This window comes from Arachis stenosperma, chromosome 9, assembly GCF_014773155.1.
Source record: "Arachis stenosperma cultivar V10309 chromosome 9, arast.V10309.gnm1.PFL2, whole genome shotgun sequence".
Lineage (NCBI taxonomy): Eukaryota > Viridiplantae > Streptophyta > Magnoliopsida > Fabales > Fabaceae > Arachis > Arachis stenosperma.
In genome coordinates this window covers 73,855,371-73,873,083 of record NC_080385.1, presented here as the reverse complement: position 1 = coordinate 73,873,083, position 17,713 = coordinate 73,855,371, and positions in this window count along the sequence as shown.

Here is a 17,713-nt window from a genome sequence, read left to right as displayed (position 1 = left end):
TTTTGTAGATTTTGGGTTTTAACCCTCATTTTTATTGTGATCGCGCAGTGAATTTGGTTTTCATTTTTCGTCGATCTGTAGCTTTATAATCGGACGATGAATGTTTTCAGAATAATACGACTTGAGCATTTGTAGAGAATCTAAACAAATTTTATTAAGAAAGAATGCAAATATACATGAGGAGTTAATTTCCTAAATTGGGTGATTTGTAAGTCTTGGCGGGGCGCCTTGTTAAAAAACCATTTTTCAGGAAAAAGAGTGTGCCTTGTCCAAGATCTTTTATCACCCCTAGCTACAGTACCTTCTTAGGTTGCAGGCGTGCCATGACCTGGGAAGCTCTCATCCGTCGAGTTCGGAAAGCCTGTAATAGCCCTTTCCCAGCACTTCTATGACTCGGTAGGGTCCTTTCCAGTTTGCTGCCAGCTTTCCTTCTCCTGGTCGAGTTGTTCCGATGTCGTTTCATATTAGGATGAGGTCATCCTCAGTGAAGGTTCGTCGTATTACCTTTTGGTTATACCTGGAAGCCATTCGTCGTTTTAGCGCCTCTTCCCTTATCCGGGCTCTTTCTCGGATTTCCGGAAGTATGTCGAGCTCTTCCCTTTGAAGTTGGTGATTGGCTTTCTCACTAAAGTGGATCACTCTGGGTGACCCTTCTTCGACTTCCACTGGGATCATTGCCTCCACTCCATATGCTAATCGGAAGGGTGACTCCTTTGTGGTGGAATGTGGCGTCGTTCGATATGCCTATAGAACCTGTGGGAGTTCCTCAGCCCAGGCTCCCTTTGCATCTTGTAATTTCCATTTTAACCCTGCTAATATAACTTTGTTAGTAGCTTCAGCTTGCCCATTGGCTTGGGGATGCTCAACGGATATGAATTATTATTTTATATTCAGGTCGGCCGCTAGTTTTCTGAAGCCTGCGTCTGTGAACTGGGTACCATTATCTGTAGTGATGGAGTATGGAACTCCAAACCTTGTGACGATATTTCTATATAGGAATTTCTGACTTCTTTGAGCTGTGGCATTGGCCAGGGGTTCTGCCTCGATCCATTTTGTTAAGTAGTCTATTCCTACTATGAGGAATGTGACTTGTCCTAATCCTTGAGGAAAAGGTCCGAGGAGATCGAGTCCCCATTTTGCGAATGGCCAAGGTGAGGTTATGCTGATGAGTTCCTCTGGTGGAGTGGTGTGAAAGTTGGCATGCTTCTGACATGGTAAGCACGTCCTTACAAATTCTGTGGCTTCTTTTTGTAGATTTGGCCAATAAAATCCTGCCAAAAGTACTTTTTTAGCGAGTGCCTGCGCTCCGAGGTGATTGCAACAGATGCCACTGTGTACTTCTTCTAAGACATCTTTTGTGTTGGAAGTCGGCACGCATTTTAGCAGTGGTATCGAAATCCCTCTTTTGTATAGAGTATTGTTTTTGAGGGTGTAGTACTGTGCTTCTCGTTTTAACCTCTTTGCCTCTTTCTCATCTGTAGGGAGAACTTATGTTTTGAGGTAGTTAATTATAAGAGTCATCCATGCCTGATCGTGACCTGTTATGGCTAGGACTTTTTCTTCTTTTGAGATTGATGAATTCTGTAGAGTTTCTTGTATGAGGCTTCTATTGTTGCCTCCTGGTTTGGTGCTGGCTAGTTTTGAGAGTGCATCGGCCCGGGCATTTTATTCTCGGGGTATGTGACGAACCTCGTACTCTCCGAGTTGTTCGAGCTATTCCCTGGTTTTGTCCAAGTACTTTTTCATAGTGGGATCTTTGGCTGTGTAGCTTCCTGTTATTTGTGAAGTAACTACCTGTGAATTACTGAAGATGATAAGTTTTTGAGCTCCAACCTCCCTAGCCAGCTTCAGACTAGCTAGTAATGCTTCATATTCTGCTTGATTGTTTGAGGCAGGGAACCCGAATTTGAGGGAGAGTTCGATTTGGGTCCCCTGGTCGCTTTTAATTATTACGCCTACGCCACTTCCCATTTTATTTGAGGAGCCATCCACATATAGATTCCATTCTACGGGGATTTTCGGTGTGTCTATAAATTCCGCAATGAAGTCGGTCAGATATTGAGATTTGATGGCCGTCCGAGCTTCGTATTGAAGGTCAAATTCGGATAACTTGACTGCTCATTGCAAGATTCTGCCTGCCAAGTCTGTTTTCTGTAACATTCCTTTTTTGGGCTGGTTGGTCCGAACATTAATGGTGTGAGATTGGAAATATGGGCGAAGTCGTCAAGATGTTATTATGAGAGCGTAAGCGAACTTTTCTATTTTCTGGTAGTTCTTCTCGGATCCTTGTAACGCTTTGCTGATAAAGTATATGGGTTGTTGCCCACTGTTGTCTTCTCGGACCAGTGTTGAGGCTATTGCCCGATTTCCCACTACGAGGTATAAGATAAGTGGTTCTCCTTCCCGTGGCCGACTTAATATAGGTAGCCATCCCATAAATTTTTTGAAGTCTTGGAAGGCTTGCTCGCATTCAGCTGTCCATTCAAACTCATTTCCCTTCCTTAGAGTGGCATAGAAGGGGAGAGATCTTATTGTTGATCCAGCCAGGAATTTGGACAAGGCTGCCAACCGTCCGTTGAGTTGTTGTACCTCTTTGATACAAGTCGGACTTTTCATGTCGAGTACGGCCATGCATTTGTCCGGGTTTGCCTTGATTCCTCTCTGTGTGATCATAAAACCCAAGAATTTACCAGCTTCTACTGCGAAGGTACATTTTGCGGGATTGAGTCGCATGCCGTGTCGTCTTATGGTGTTGAATACTTGTGTCAGGTCGAATAATAACATCTCTTCGCTTTGCGTCTTCACTAGCATGTCGTCTACGTAGACCTTGATGAACGAATTTTTGACGGTTTAGAATTTCACTAAGGAAATCTCGTTGTAAAGTATAGTTTCTAAACCAACAATAATCCTTTCATACAAAAAGTTGTTTGTCACTAGTACAAACCCCTAAAATTTATAAACCGAAGTATTGAACCTCGAGTCGTTCTCCCTAGGAATTACAATAAAGTGTCTTGTTATTGGTTGTGAGTTATATTTGGGGTTTTTAAGATTTTGGACAGGAAATATAAATGGCAAAGAAAATAAACTAACAACTAATAAAGCACTTGGCAAGATATGAGTACTAGAAGTCCTATCCTAGTTATCCTCCTCAATTGTGATAACAAATTATCCATTACTCCCACTTAGTTAACCTCTAACCATGGAGGAAAGTCAAGTGGATGAATCAATTTGATTCCTCAAGTCCTAATCAACTCCTAAAGGAAAAACTAGCTTTAGAGGCATTCAAATCAATTAGCAACTTCTAATTATCAATCAACAAAGGAATTAGATAACTCAAGAGTCACTAATTACTCTACCTAGGCCAAGAGGAACAAAACCTACACTAAAATCCAACCAAGCATTTCATCAAACACTTGGAAGGCACAAAAGAAAAGCATAGTAAATTGACAACAAGAATGAAATCTAACAACAATTATTGAAAAGAATTAACAACAACAATTAAAAGAAACACATTTATTATGAATTACCTTGATTGAATTGAAAGAGAGTAGAAGAAACAAAAGTAGATTTACAACAAAACACAAGAACAACATAAAAGAGATTACAACAAATCTAGATAGAAGTAGAAGAAAATGAATGTAACTACAAGGAATTGAAAGATAGAAGTAGAAGAAGATGAATGAAAACCTAGATCTAAGAACTAAACCTAATCCTAATTCTAGAGAGAAGTGAGAGCTTCTCTCTCTAAAAACTAACTCTAACTACTAAACTAAGCTAAACTAAACTAATGGTAACTAACATTTAAAGTATGAAAGTATGTTGATTCCCCTTCAATCCTTGGCTTAAATAGCATCAGAAATGAGTTGGATTGGGCCCACAAGGCTCTAGAATTCGCTGGCCATGTATTGCTTTAAGTGGATCATATGACAGCAACGACGCATGCACGTACAGTGCGCATACGTGTCACCATACGTGTAGCAACTATAACAAATCTTATATCGTTTCGAAGCGCCAGATGTTAGCTTTCCAACCCAACTAGAACCGCATCATTTAGACCTCTGTAGCTCAAGTTATGGCCGATTAAGTGCAAAGAGGTCGGCTTGACAGCTTTTGTGATTCCTTCATTTCTTCATGAGTTCTCCATTTTTACATGCTTTTCCTTTATTCCCTTTATCCAATCTTTGCCTCCTAAATCTGAAATCACTTAACAAACATATCAAGGCATCTACTGGAATTAAGGTAAATTACATTTAGCTATTTTAAGACCTAAAAAGCATGTTTTCACTCTTAAGCACAATTAAAGGAGAATATACAAAACCATGCTATTTCATTGAATAAATGTGGGTAAAAGGTGATAAAATCCCCAAAAATCAATACAAGATAAACCCTACAAATGGGGTTTATCAACATCCCCACACTTAAACCAAGCATGTCCTCATGCTTAAGCCAAGAGAGAAACAAAGGGTATCAACATTTATTCAATGTAAATAAAGTATATGCAACCTAAACTATATGCAACTATCTAAACGAATGCAATTGCTTGGTCAAAATAAATCAATTCCCAAGAAGCATATATGCACAAGGGCTAAGGACTACCAAGTCTAATTTACAATTGAATTGAGTTATTAAATATTTTTACAAACTTGCATGAAAAGTGATACTCATAGGTGGAAACTTGTAATTGAGCATCAAACCCTCACCGGATGTGTTTGCGCTCTATTCACTCAAGTGTTTAGGGTTGATTCTCTCAATTCTCCCCTAATCATGCTTTCCAAAATTTGTTCTTCTTCTAACAATCAACAATTACTTCATGCATGCATACAATTATCATGGGGTCTTTTCTTTAGGTTGTAATGGGGTAAGGGTCAAGGTAGGATGCATATTTGGTCAAGTGAGTTTGAAGTTTGAATCTTTGATAAGCTTAGACTTCCCACCTAACCTATGACATCCTATACAATTTTAAAGCTAGCCTAACTACCCATCCTTCACTTTTTCACATACTCATGTATCCCTTTTCATTTCACAACACTTATGCATTGATTTTATTGAGCTTCACTTTGGGGCATTTTGTCCCCCTTTTACTTCTTTCTTTTTTTTTCTTTCTTTTTCTATATTTTTTTCTTTTCCATATTATTTTTCTTTTTCTTCTTCTTTTATTTTGTCTTTCTCATTTTTTTCTTTTTTTTATATACAAAAGCATCGATGCATAAGGTTTTACATTTGATTAATACATGAGTATGTACCCAATTCTCAATATTTTCAATAAAAATACAAAACTACCCTTTTATTCACCCAATGTCCCAAGATTCCCACACTTGAATGATACTCACACAAAGTCAATAATCCAACACTTATAATGAAAAGAGAGAAAATAAAATGAAAACTAAACTAAAACAAATGAACTAACTAATCGACTAACTAATTAACTAACTAAAATAAATGGTTATCAATGGTGTTTGGGAGTGTTGGATGAAGGGTAGGAGAGGGAAAGAACAAATGAGGAGGAAAGAAATGGAAAGAGGAGAAGAAAAGAAGTGGATTGAAGGAAGGGCATCCACGCGTACTCACGCATGGCGTGCGCGCAGATGGCTTATTTCGAGAGTGATGCGTACGCATCACGTGTGCGTGCGCGCGAGTGGGGTTGTGCCAAAGGCACAACGTTAGCGCGGCGTAGGCACAACTCTCGGGTCAATGTATGGAAGGTGAAACTTCTCAATCCACGCATACGCACGCATGGTGCGCGCACGTGGATGGTCGAAAACGCTTGATGCACGCGTACGCGCGCAACGCGCGTACGCGTGGACGGTGCTCTGTTTTTCAAAATTTTTTTTTTTGCGATGTTTTTGCACCAATCCAAGCATTCCAAACCTCCAAACAGCTACCAAAACACCATAAAACCTTATTTAACATACTAAACTTCCAATTAGACTCAACAAACTCAACACAACATTTAAATTAATCTAATTCTATTAGTATGTACAAAAGAAAAAAATTGAAAAGAATTTATCATGGTGGGGTGTCTCCCACCTAGCACTTTTGTTTATTGTCCTTAAGTTGGACTTATGGGGAGCTCCTCTCAAGGTGGCTTGTGCTTGAATTCATCTTGGAACTCCCACCAATGCTTGGTTCTCCATTGTGCCCCAAGATTTCTTATGGATTGAGCCAAGTGTTGATGGAGTTCTTCACAAGCTTGGGGCTCTCAAAGTTGATCCTCTTCTTGTGATCCGGGGTCCCACACTTTATTTTCACACCCTTCTAGAAGTTGATCATCATTATTAGTCTAACCGGGTGGTGAGTAAGGTGAATTCTCTATATAGTGGCCAACAATCCTCTTAGACCCATCTATTTGAGCACTACTCCAACCTTTATATCTCATGTTTGATGCATCAACCATAATGAGCCTTGATTTACAACGCCCACCACAAAACCTTTTCCGCTTACGCTTCATCCCACAAACTTCCCTAAGTTGGCCATCCGTTTCAAGCAAACCATATTCAAGTGGGATAATAAAACTAATAGAAATGAATTTCACCCACTCAAATGAAGGTGTAGATGGCAACCTAGGCAAAGATGCTTCCAAAGATCTTGACAAAGCATAACCAACCCTCGTTCTTCTATTTCTAGGGACTTCCACCTCTTCACAAGATCTCTTAATCTCAATCCTTTGTTCAACAATTTTATCTAAACCTTTTCCCTTACTCAAATCATAATAGGGAGGGTGAGAAAAATTTACCTCCTCAATGCTTTCAAATCCAACTCAGAAGGTTCTTCATACTCAAAGGATTCTTCACCACTAAGACTTGATGCTTGATCTTCATCACCAAGGGAACTCAATTCTTTCTCTATCTCATCCAAGTCTTCATATGAAATATGCCTTGGAAGGTGTGCACTTTCCTCCCTAGCATCAATTTCAATAATCTTGGAGGGGTTTTCTTCAACTCTATCTTCCCATGGAAGCTCCACATCTCCTAAGTCTTCTACCACTTCTTCCTTGTCTTCAACAATTAAAGCTTCCTCCAATTGTTCTAATACAAAGCAACTTCCCTCATTTTCGACTAGAGTTTCCAATCTCTCCTTCATGCTATGTTCTTCATTTGATTCTCCACATGTAGCCATAGGAGTTCCTTGAGTGTTCAAGCATTGGGAGGCTAATTGATTTGTTACCGCATCCAAGGCAGCCATGAAATTTTGCACATCCCTTTTCATCTCTTCTTGCCCTTGAACAAGAACACTAAGGGTTTCATCCATTAGAGATTGGGGTGGGTGGAAGGGTTCCTCATTTTGGGGAAAGGGTTCATAATAGGAAGGTGGTTCTTCTTGGTAGAGTTGTGGTGGTTCAATGTTTTCCATTCTTTCCACTTGTTGCACAACACACTACATGGTTGCTTGAAATTGATCCAATGCTTCCTTGAGACGATCCCTTGACTCTTGTTCCTCTTGGATAATATGATTAGGATCATGTGGCTCTTGGATCAATGGATATGAGTATTCTTCCATGGGAGGTTGTGGTGGAAAGTAGTATTCATCTTGTGGTTGAAAATTTTCATATATTGGAGGTGGTTCACCTTGGTAATAATATGGAGGAGGTGGCTCTTGAAAATATTGATGTTGGAACGGTGGTGGCTCTATATGTGGTTCATATGGCTCATATGGTTGTTGGTAGGATGGGTATGGATTAGGGTCATATGAAGGTGGTTGGTAAGAAGGGGCTTGTGAGTATGGTTGAGAGTTATGTTGAGGATATGGTCCATAGGCATATAGTGGTGGTTCTTGAAAGTCACAAGTGGATTCACCATAGCCATTGGATTGGTATGCATCATAGAATGGCTCTTCTTCATAGTGCATTGGTAGAGGTTGTTGCCATGAGGATTGGTCATATGCATATGGCTCCTCCCACCTTTGATTGTCCCATCCTTGATACACATTCTCATTAAAGTTCTCATCACCTACAACATAGTTGTAATCACACTCATAGCCAAAATGAGAATTCATAATGGAAAGAAAAAATAAAAATCAAAAGATAATAGAAAACAAGAGGAATAAAATTCAACAACTAGCAAATAAAGCAAAAAGCAAGATATTCACACTATTCACATATGTACAATAACCAATAACATAACACCATTGCAATTCCCCGGCAACGGCGCCATTTTGATGAACGAATTTTTGACGGTTTAGAATTTCACTAAGGAAATCTCGTTGTAAAGTATAGTTTCTAAACCAACAATAATCCTTTCATACAAAATGTTGTTTGTCACTAGTACAAACCCCTAAAATTTATAAACCGAAGTATTGAACCTCGGGTCGTTCTCCCTAGGAATTACAATAAAGTGTCTTGTTATTGGTTGTGAGTTATATTTGGGGTTTTTAAGATTTTGGACAAGAAATATAAATGGCAAAGAAAATAAACTAACAACTAATAAAGCTCTTGGCAAGATATGAGTACTAGAAGTCCTATCCTAGTTATCCTCCTCAATTGTGATAACAAATTATCCATTACTCCCACTTAGTTAACCTCTAACCATGGAGGAAAGTCAAGTGGATGAATCAATTTGATTCCTCAAGTCCTAATCAACTCCTAAAGGAAAGACTAGCTTTAGAGGCATTCAAATCAATTAGCAACTTCTAATTATCAATCAACAAAGGAATTAGATAACTCAAGAGTCACTAATTACTCTACCTAGGCCATGAGGAACAAAACCTACACTAAAATCCAACCAAGCATTTCATCAAACACTTGGAAGGCACAAAAAAAAAGCATAGTAAATTGACAACAAGAATGAAATCTAACAACAATTATTGAAAGGAATTAACAACAACAATTAAAAGAAACACATTTATTATGAATTACCTTGATTGAATTGAAAGAGAGTAGAAGAAACAAAAGTAGATCTACAACAAAACACAAGAACAACATAAAAGAGATTACAACAAAAGAATAGAAGAAGAATGAATGTAACTACAAAGAATTGAAAGATAGAAGTAGAAGAAGATGAATGAAAACCTAGATCTAAGAACTAAACCTAATCCTAATTCTAGAGAGAAGTGAGAGCTTCTCTCTCTAAAAACTAACTCTAACTACTAAACTAAGCTAAACTAAACTAATGGTAACTAACATTTACAGTATGAAAGTATATTGATTCCCCTTCAATCCTTGGCTTAAATAGCATCAGAAATGAGTTGGATTGGGCCCACAAGGCTCTAGAATTCGCTGGCCATGTATTGCTTTAAGTGGATCATATGGTAGCAACGACGTGTGCGCGTACAGTGCGCATACGCATCACCATACGTATAGAAACTATGGCAAATCTTATATCGTTTCGAAGCCCCAGATGTTAGCTTTCCAACCCAACTGAAACCACATCATTTGGACCTCTGTAGTTCAAGTTATGGCCGATTAAGTGCGAAGAGGTCGGCTTGACAGCTTTTGCGATTCCTTCATTTCTTCATGAGTTCTCCATTTTTACATGCTTTTCCTTTATTCCCTTTATCCAATCTTTGCCTCCTAAATCTGAAATCACTTAACAAACATATAAAGGCATCTACTGGAATCAAGGTAAATTACATTTAGCTATTTTAAGACCTAAAAAGCACGTTTTCACTCTTAAGCACAATTAAAGGAGAATATACAAAACCATGCTATTTCATTGAATAAATGTGGGTAAAAGGTGATAAAATCCCCAAAAATCAATACAAGATAAACCCTACAAATGGGGTTTATCAGACCTCCATGATCTTTTCGATGTGATCCGAAAAAACTTTGTTCATTAATCTTTGGTAAGTGGCTCCCGCGTTTTTTAGACCGAAGGGCATAACAATGTAGTAGTAATTTGCCTTTGGGGTTAAGAAAGAGGTTTTTTCTTGGTCGGGTGGGTACATTGGGATTTGGTTATGTCCTGAGTATGCGTCCATAAAGGAGAGGTATTTGTATCCGGAGGAGGCATCTACCAGTGCGTCGATGTTTGGGAGCGGATAAGGATCTTTCGGGCAAGCTTTGTTGAGACCGGTATAGTCGGTGCACATTCTCCACTTCCTATTTGACTTTTTTACCAAAACGACATTAGCAAGCCATAGCTGGTATTTGACTTCTCTTATGAAGCCTGCCTCCAGTAGAGCTCGTACCTGGTCTTCCACTGCTTGAGAGCGTTCTGGTCCTAGCTTTCTGCGCCTTTGTTGTACCGGCCGAGATCCTGGGTAGACTGCTAGCTTGTGGCACATTAGTTTGGGATCTATGCCTGGCATGTCTGCGGCCTTCCACGCAAAGAGGTCGGCGTTGTCGCATAGGAACTGTATGAGTGATTCTTTTATGTCCCCTTTTAGGAGTGTACCGATGTTGGTTGTTTGGTCCGGGGTGTTCCCCGATCTGGATTTTCTCTATTTCTCCTTCAGGTTGTGGGCGGAGCTCCTCCCGCCTCCGAACTCCACCGAGCTCGATTGTGTGGAATTCTTCTCCTCTGCCTCTAAGGTTTAGACTTTCGTTGTAACAGCGGCGCGCCATCTTCTGATCTGCCTTTATCGTGGCTATTCCTCCTGCAGTTGGGAACTTCATGCATAGATGTGGAGTCGAGACTATTGCGCTGAGCTGATTTAACGTTGCCCAACCTATTAGGGCATTGTAGGCTGAGCTTATGTTGATGACGATTGTTCATACCCTGGATCGAGCTGTCCAATCCGAGATGTTCTACAGACAAAGCGACCGACCTCTTCAGGTAAGAACAATCCGACCTCTTCTCAAAGAGCTCGGACAAATCACAGTAAGGCTCAATAGAGGGCCCAAACGGAGGAACACGCCCCAAATCCTAAGGCAGCCCAAGCCTACAGAGAGAAGGGCGGTTCCCTTGAAGATAAGATGACCTCAAATAAAGATAAAGATAAGATAAGATAACTAACTTATCTTATCTAAGAAGGTCACTCTATGCCATTATAAATACACTAGAGCACCCAAGTATAACTCATACTCTGATTCTACTCAATACCTGCTTAATACCCCTGCTAACTTAAGCATCGGAGTCTCTTGCAGGTACCCCCCACCCTCCGGGGACGAAGGATCAGCACCACCTCCAAGTCCAACAAGTCGGACACACCAGCTCCGGCCGATACCGACCTGCCGGACACGTCGGTTCCGACCAACACAGACAATCTCATCCAAGATCGACCTACAGTTTCAGGTAACCCTCGGAACAACGATGTAATCTATTTTGAGTGTTCTTGACTGACTTTCTTTTCCAAAAGTTGTGTGGAGCGAGATGTATCCCATCGGTTGAACTGGGGTATCTCCTAGCCCGAACAGGCTGTCCGGATATGCTCTGAGTTCTTTTACTTCCAAGCCGAGTTTGTCGAAAGCGATTTTGAATAAGATATCGGCAGAGCTCCCCTGGTCTATCAACGTGCGGTGAAGATTTATGTTTGCCAATATAATAGTGATGACCATGGGATCGTCATGCCCTGATGCAACGCCGGATGCGTCTTCCTTGGTAAAAGTGATTGCCGAGATTTCGGGTGCGTCCTCATTTTCTGCGACGTGATATACGTCTTTGAGATGTCTTTTGCGGGATGATTTGGAGATTCCTCCCCCGGTGAATCCGCCGTGTATCATGTGGACATGTCTTTCTGGCGTCCGGGATGATCGCGCGGTTGGTTTGACATCTTCTGCTCTTCTTCTTTTTCTTTGTTCATCATCATAGGTGGCCAGGTATCGATCAAGCTTTCCTTCTCGTACGAGCTTTTCTATGACATTTTTTAAGTCAAAACACTCATTGGTGGAGTGCCCGCGGATCCAATGGTATTCACAATTTTCAGCCCGGTTTCCTCCTCCTTTTTTGCCTTTGAGTGGTCGAGCTGGTGGTATTTTTTCTGTGTTGCAAACCTCTCTGTAGACATCCACAAGAGACACCTGAAGAGGGGTGTAATTGTGGTATTTTTTGATTTTCTCTCTATGGCGATCTTCCTTCTTTCTGGAATCCTTGTCTTTACCCTGAGAGGTGAACCCGGCCTTTGAGGTCTCTCCTAATCGGGAGTTTTCCATGTTAATGTACTTTTCCGCTCGTTCCTGCACCTCGTTCAGAGATGTGGGCTACTTTTTTGATATAGATTGACTAAAAGGCCCTTCTCGCAAGCCATTAATGAGGCCCATGATAGCGGCCTCTGTTGGCAGGTTTTGTATATCCAGGCATGTCTTGTTGAATCTCTCCATCTAGTTACACAGGGTTTCCCTTTCTCCTTGTCTGATTCGTAGTAAGCTCGGCGCATGTTTAGCATTATCCTTTTGGATGGAGAATCTGGCCAGGAATTTCTTGGCCATGTCGTCAAAACTCAAGATGGATCTTGGAGGGAGGTTGTCGAACCATTTAATTGCTATCTTTGTTAAACTAGTTGGAAAGGCTTTGTAACGATCTGCATCTGAGGCGTCGGTGAGATACATTCTGCTCCTGAAGTTGCTGAGATGATGGCTGGGATCCGTAGTGCCGTCGTACAAGGTCATGTCTGGGAGTTTAAAGTCTTTTGGGATACTTGTCTTCATGATCTCCTTGGTGAATGGATCTTGCTCCTTGCGGGTGCTATCTTCGGGAGTGGATCGGCTGGCTTTAGTCTTGACATCGGCTTCAAATTTTAGGAGTTTGTTCTCCAATTCTCGGGTTTGCCTTATTTCTCTTTGTAAATCCTTCTCAGCCTCTCGTTGACGTAGAGTATCTTCCTCAAGTTATTTTAACCGATCTTGAAATGCATCCAGGGCTCCCTCGTTTGGGGAGTTCTTATTGTTGATTTGGGGAGTATCTTTTGGTGTGGAGTCTGCGTTTTTAAGCGGCGTTCTTTCTTCTAGATCTGAGGTGTGATCGTTGTCATGATCATCTGCCATGGTAATGGGATGAATTCCGGGTCCCCGGCAACGGCGCCAATGTTCCGGGGGTTTATCTGAAACTGTAGGTCAATCTCGGACAAGATCTTCTGTGCTGGTCGGGGCTGTTGTGTCCGACTTGGTGATGGTGCTGATCCTTCGTCCCCAAAGGGTGGGGGGTACCTACAAGAGACTCCGATGCTTAAGGTAGCAAGGTTCTTAAGCAGGTATTGAGTAGAATCAGAGTATGAGTTATACCTGGGTGCTCCAGCGTATTCATAATAGTTTAGAGTGACCTTCTTAGATAAGATAAGTTAGTTATCTTATCTTTATCTTTTATCTTTTGAGTGAAGTCATCTTATCTTCAAGGGAACCGCCTTTATCTCTACGGGCTTAGGTTGCCCTTGGATTCGGGACGTGTTCCTCTGTTTGGGCCCTTTATTGGGCTTTCCTATGACTTGGCCGAGCTCTTTGAGAAGAGGTCGGGTCGTCCTGACCTGAAGAGGTCGGTCGCTTTGTCTGTAGAACATCCCGGGTCGGAGAGCTTGACCCAGGGTATGAACAGTTTCTAAATGGGTGGAAGCAATTCCTGCTCGTACTGATGATGCTAACACTGTTGTTTCCTTTGTTAGAAACCATATTATTTGTCGCTTTGGATCACTACGAGCAATCATGAGCGATCAAGGCACTCACTTTTGTAACAGGAGACTAACAGGTTTACTAAAGAAGCATGGGATAATTCATAAAGTATCAACAGCCTATCTCCCCCATACTAATGGGCAAGCAGAGGAGTCTAACAGAGAGATAAAGCACGTACTGCAAAAAGATAGTCAAGCCTCATAGAAAGGACTGGAGCACCAGGCTCCAAGATGTGCTTTAGGCATATCAGACAGCATACAATACACCGATTGGAATGATTCATTTCCGCTTGGTTTATGGAAAGGCATGTCATCTCCCAGTTGAGTTAGAACACAAGGCCTTCTGGGCGGTAAAGGAATGCAACATGGACTATGAGAGAGCTGGAGCTGAACGGAAGTTGCAACTGCAAGAATTAGAGAACCTTCGCCTAGAAGCTTATGAAAACTCCAGGCTGTATAAAGAGAAGGTGAAGGTTGTGCATGACAAGAACATCAAGAGAAGATAATTCCAACCTTGGGACTTAGTCCTCCTTTTCAACTCCAGAATGCGGCTCATGCCAGGCAAACTAAGATCCAGATGGGATGGTCCCTATCGAGTAGAGAGGGTGAAACCATACAGAGTCTTTCACTTGAGCCATCCTTCAAGCTCTGAACTTATTAAAGTCAATGGACATCGCTTGAAGTTATTCCATGGCAAAAACATGGCGAAAAACCAGGAACTAGAGATCTTCCTCTTGGAAGATCCGCCCACAGCAGAAGACTGAGCTAGAGGAGCGTCCAACTTAAGGACATTAAAGCAAAGTGCTAGGTGGGAGACAACCCACCATGGTATGATCGTTCCTTTCCCTCTCCTTAATTTCCTTTGTCAATCACTCTTCTCAATACTAATGCCTATATTTTGCATCTCATCTGAAATTGCATTTTGTGTATATATAAAAAAGAGGATTAAGGCATGCGATGCACCAGCGTCGTTGACGCGCCCGAGTCACAGTGCCTTCGCAACATTGAAGAAAAGAAACAGAGAGTTACGCAGGAGTGTGGCTGGAGGCGTGCCCCTGGCACCATTTGACCCACGCGACCGCGTGGATGATGCAATTGCGTCATTTGTGAAATGGCCTCTCCACGCGTCCGCGTCAACCACGCGAACGCGTATCTCTGCAATTCGACGTAAAAGGGTGTATGGCAGTGAGTTGCGCTGGAGCTGGGCTGAACCTGTGCTAGCCGAACAAGCCCTGCCACGCGAATGCATGCCCCACGCGTCCGCGCCAGTTTCATAATTTGGCCATCCACGCGACCGCGTCAACCACGCGACCGCATCACCCTACAATTTGGCAAAACATGTTTCACACAGAGAGTTGTGCAAGCGCGACGCTGCCTTTGTGCCACTAGTGCAAATCATGTCACGCGTCCATGTGACCGATGCGTTCGTGTCACCTTATTCAACGGCTGTCCGCGTGACCGCGTCCGTGTCACTTGTGCCGCCAACTCATTCAAATCTGCCAAATTATCTTATCTTTTCTTACCCAAATCCTACTTTTTCCCCTTCTTCCTTCTCCCTTCTTCCTCCCTTCTCCTCCCCCTTTCTCACCAAAATTATCAAGGTTTTTCTTATCTTCTTCCCTTCATACTTTTTCATTCTTTTATTTTATTTTCATGTTTTCTTTTTCTTTCTCTTCTACTTTCCATATCTATGTTTTCTTTTTCTTTCTTTTTCCTCCTATTGGTGTTGGAGATTTATTTGGGTCATTATTTTTATATGTTGCTCGTGGTTTGTTTAGGACTTGTTTAACAGTTATATATTATTTTTATAGGGTTACTTGCATGTTCAATTTAATACTTTCCATACCTTATTTAACATGCATGTTATGTGTTTGTGAAAACGCCCATATGGCATTGTGCACTATTTTTAGATTTCTTTTAATCTACTACTCTACATGCTTGCTTTTCACAAAACCCTTTTTCTATTTTATTAATTTTTATATAATTGTTATTACTAGCATATTGTTAGTTTGGAAGACTTGGTAATCTAACTTGGACATTGAACGCTTGATCTATGCTACTCATGCCCTTGCCAGCATGCCAATAAACACCTTGCATTTAACTGTCATCACATGCACTTGCTATATTTCTGTTGTTGATTTTTCACATGTAGTCATGACCATGTGTTAACATCATTATTCGTTAATGTGCATTGATTACCACCTTTCCCATTCTTTTCCTTGTTATACCCTTGAAATGTTCATGTCTTTACTTGTTCCCTTTCAGGATGGCCACCAAGAAAGGCAAGGAGAAAGCTACTCCCAGATCCACAGCAAGGAGAGGAACAAAAAGAGCATTAGTGGCAGAGCCATCTTCAACTATAGTTAAGCCCTCAACAAAATGAATTAAAAGGATTATAAAGATCGATGAAAAGGTGAAAGCCTTCCCAGCAAAGGACACTGCACGATTTCCCAATCGCTACTCTGAGCAGATGTTCCCCATTCTGGCAGCAAGAAATTACAACAACGAACACCTTCTTATCCTTCCGCCTCATATTGCCGAATTTGTTGAGCCGCAAATTGCACAAAGACACTGGAGATTCCTACAGATACAGCCACAGCAGTTTAATCTTTCTTGGGTACTTGAGTTCTACTCCAATTTCCACCTGCAGACCCTGTAGTCTGTTTATGTCCATCAGAAGCAAGTCCCTATTACAGAAGAGGCCATTCAGTGAGCCTTAGATCTTTCCCCTGCTCCAGAAGGACCGGACGCATTTCAAGAAGCCGCACACAAGCGCTAGACGTACAAATTTGACTGGGACGCTGTTCTCAAAGTTATTGCACAACCTGGCAGCAAATGGATTTTTGGATACCATCGTTCCCGTCCTAAGGGAATATCGGCTTCCGCACTCACCTTGGAGGCTCACGTATGGGCATAAATTATGTCCCATTACGTCTTTTCGAGCACTCATGAGTCCTCCTTCACTGTAGACATGGCCGTTCAACTATGGTGCATCCTCACAGACCAGCCTCCAAATCTACCAAGACACATCCAGAATGCTATGGGACACGTGCAAATTGTGGGCAACTTACCTATTCTGAGGGTTACTGGTGGACGAAATTGTGATCCATGCTCTTTGTACTTGTATGAAATTTAATAATTGGCTCTATTTGAATTCACAACTCCGTTCAACTAACCAGCAAGTGTACTGGGTCGTCCAAGTAATAAACCTTACGCGAGTAAGGGTCGATCCCACAGAGATTGTTGGTATGAAGCAAGCTATGGTCACCTTGTAAATCTCAGTTAGGCAGATTAAATTGGTTTATGGATTTTCAAATATTAATAATAAAAAGAAAATAAAAGGGATAGAAATACTTATGTAAATTAATAGTGGGAATTTCAGATAAGTGTATGGAGATGCTGTGCTCCTCTTGAATCTCTACTTTCTCATTGCTTTCATCCAATCCTTCTTACTCCTTTCCATGGCAAGCTGTATGTAGGGCATCACCGTTGTCAATGGCTACATCCCATCCTCTCAGTGAAAATGGTCCTATGCTCTGTCACAGCACGACTAATCATCTGTCGGTTCTCAATCAGGTTGGAATAGAATCCCTTGATTCTTTTGCGTTTGTCATCACGCGCAGCCTTCAGGAGTTTGAAGCTCGTCACAGTCATTCAATCCCAGAATCCTACTCGGAATACCATAGACAAGGTTTAGACTTTTCGGATCCTCATGAATGCCGCCATCTATCTAACTTATACCACGAAGATTCTGTTGGGGAATCTAAGAGATATGCGCCCGGCCTAAGGTAGAACGGAAGTGGTTGTCAATCACGCGCGTTCATAGGTGAGAATGATGATGAGTGTCACGGATCATCACATTCATCAAAGTATTGTGCAACGTATATCTTGGAATAAGAATAAAAGAGAATTGAATAGAAAGTAATAGTAATTGTATTGAAACTTGAGGTACAGCAGAGCTCCACACCCTTAATCTATGGTGTGCAGAAACTCCACCGTTAAAAATACATAAGTGAAAGGTTCAGGCATGGTCGAACGGCCAGCCCCCTGAGTGATCAAGAGACCGAATAATCAAAGACTACAAAGTCAAGAGATTAAACTGTCAAAAGATGTCTAATACAATAGTAAATCATCCTATTTATACTAGACTAGCTACTAGGGTTTACATGAGTAAGTAATTGATGCATAAATCCACTTCCGGGGCCCACTTGGTGTATGCTTGGGCTGAGCTTGATCTATC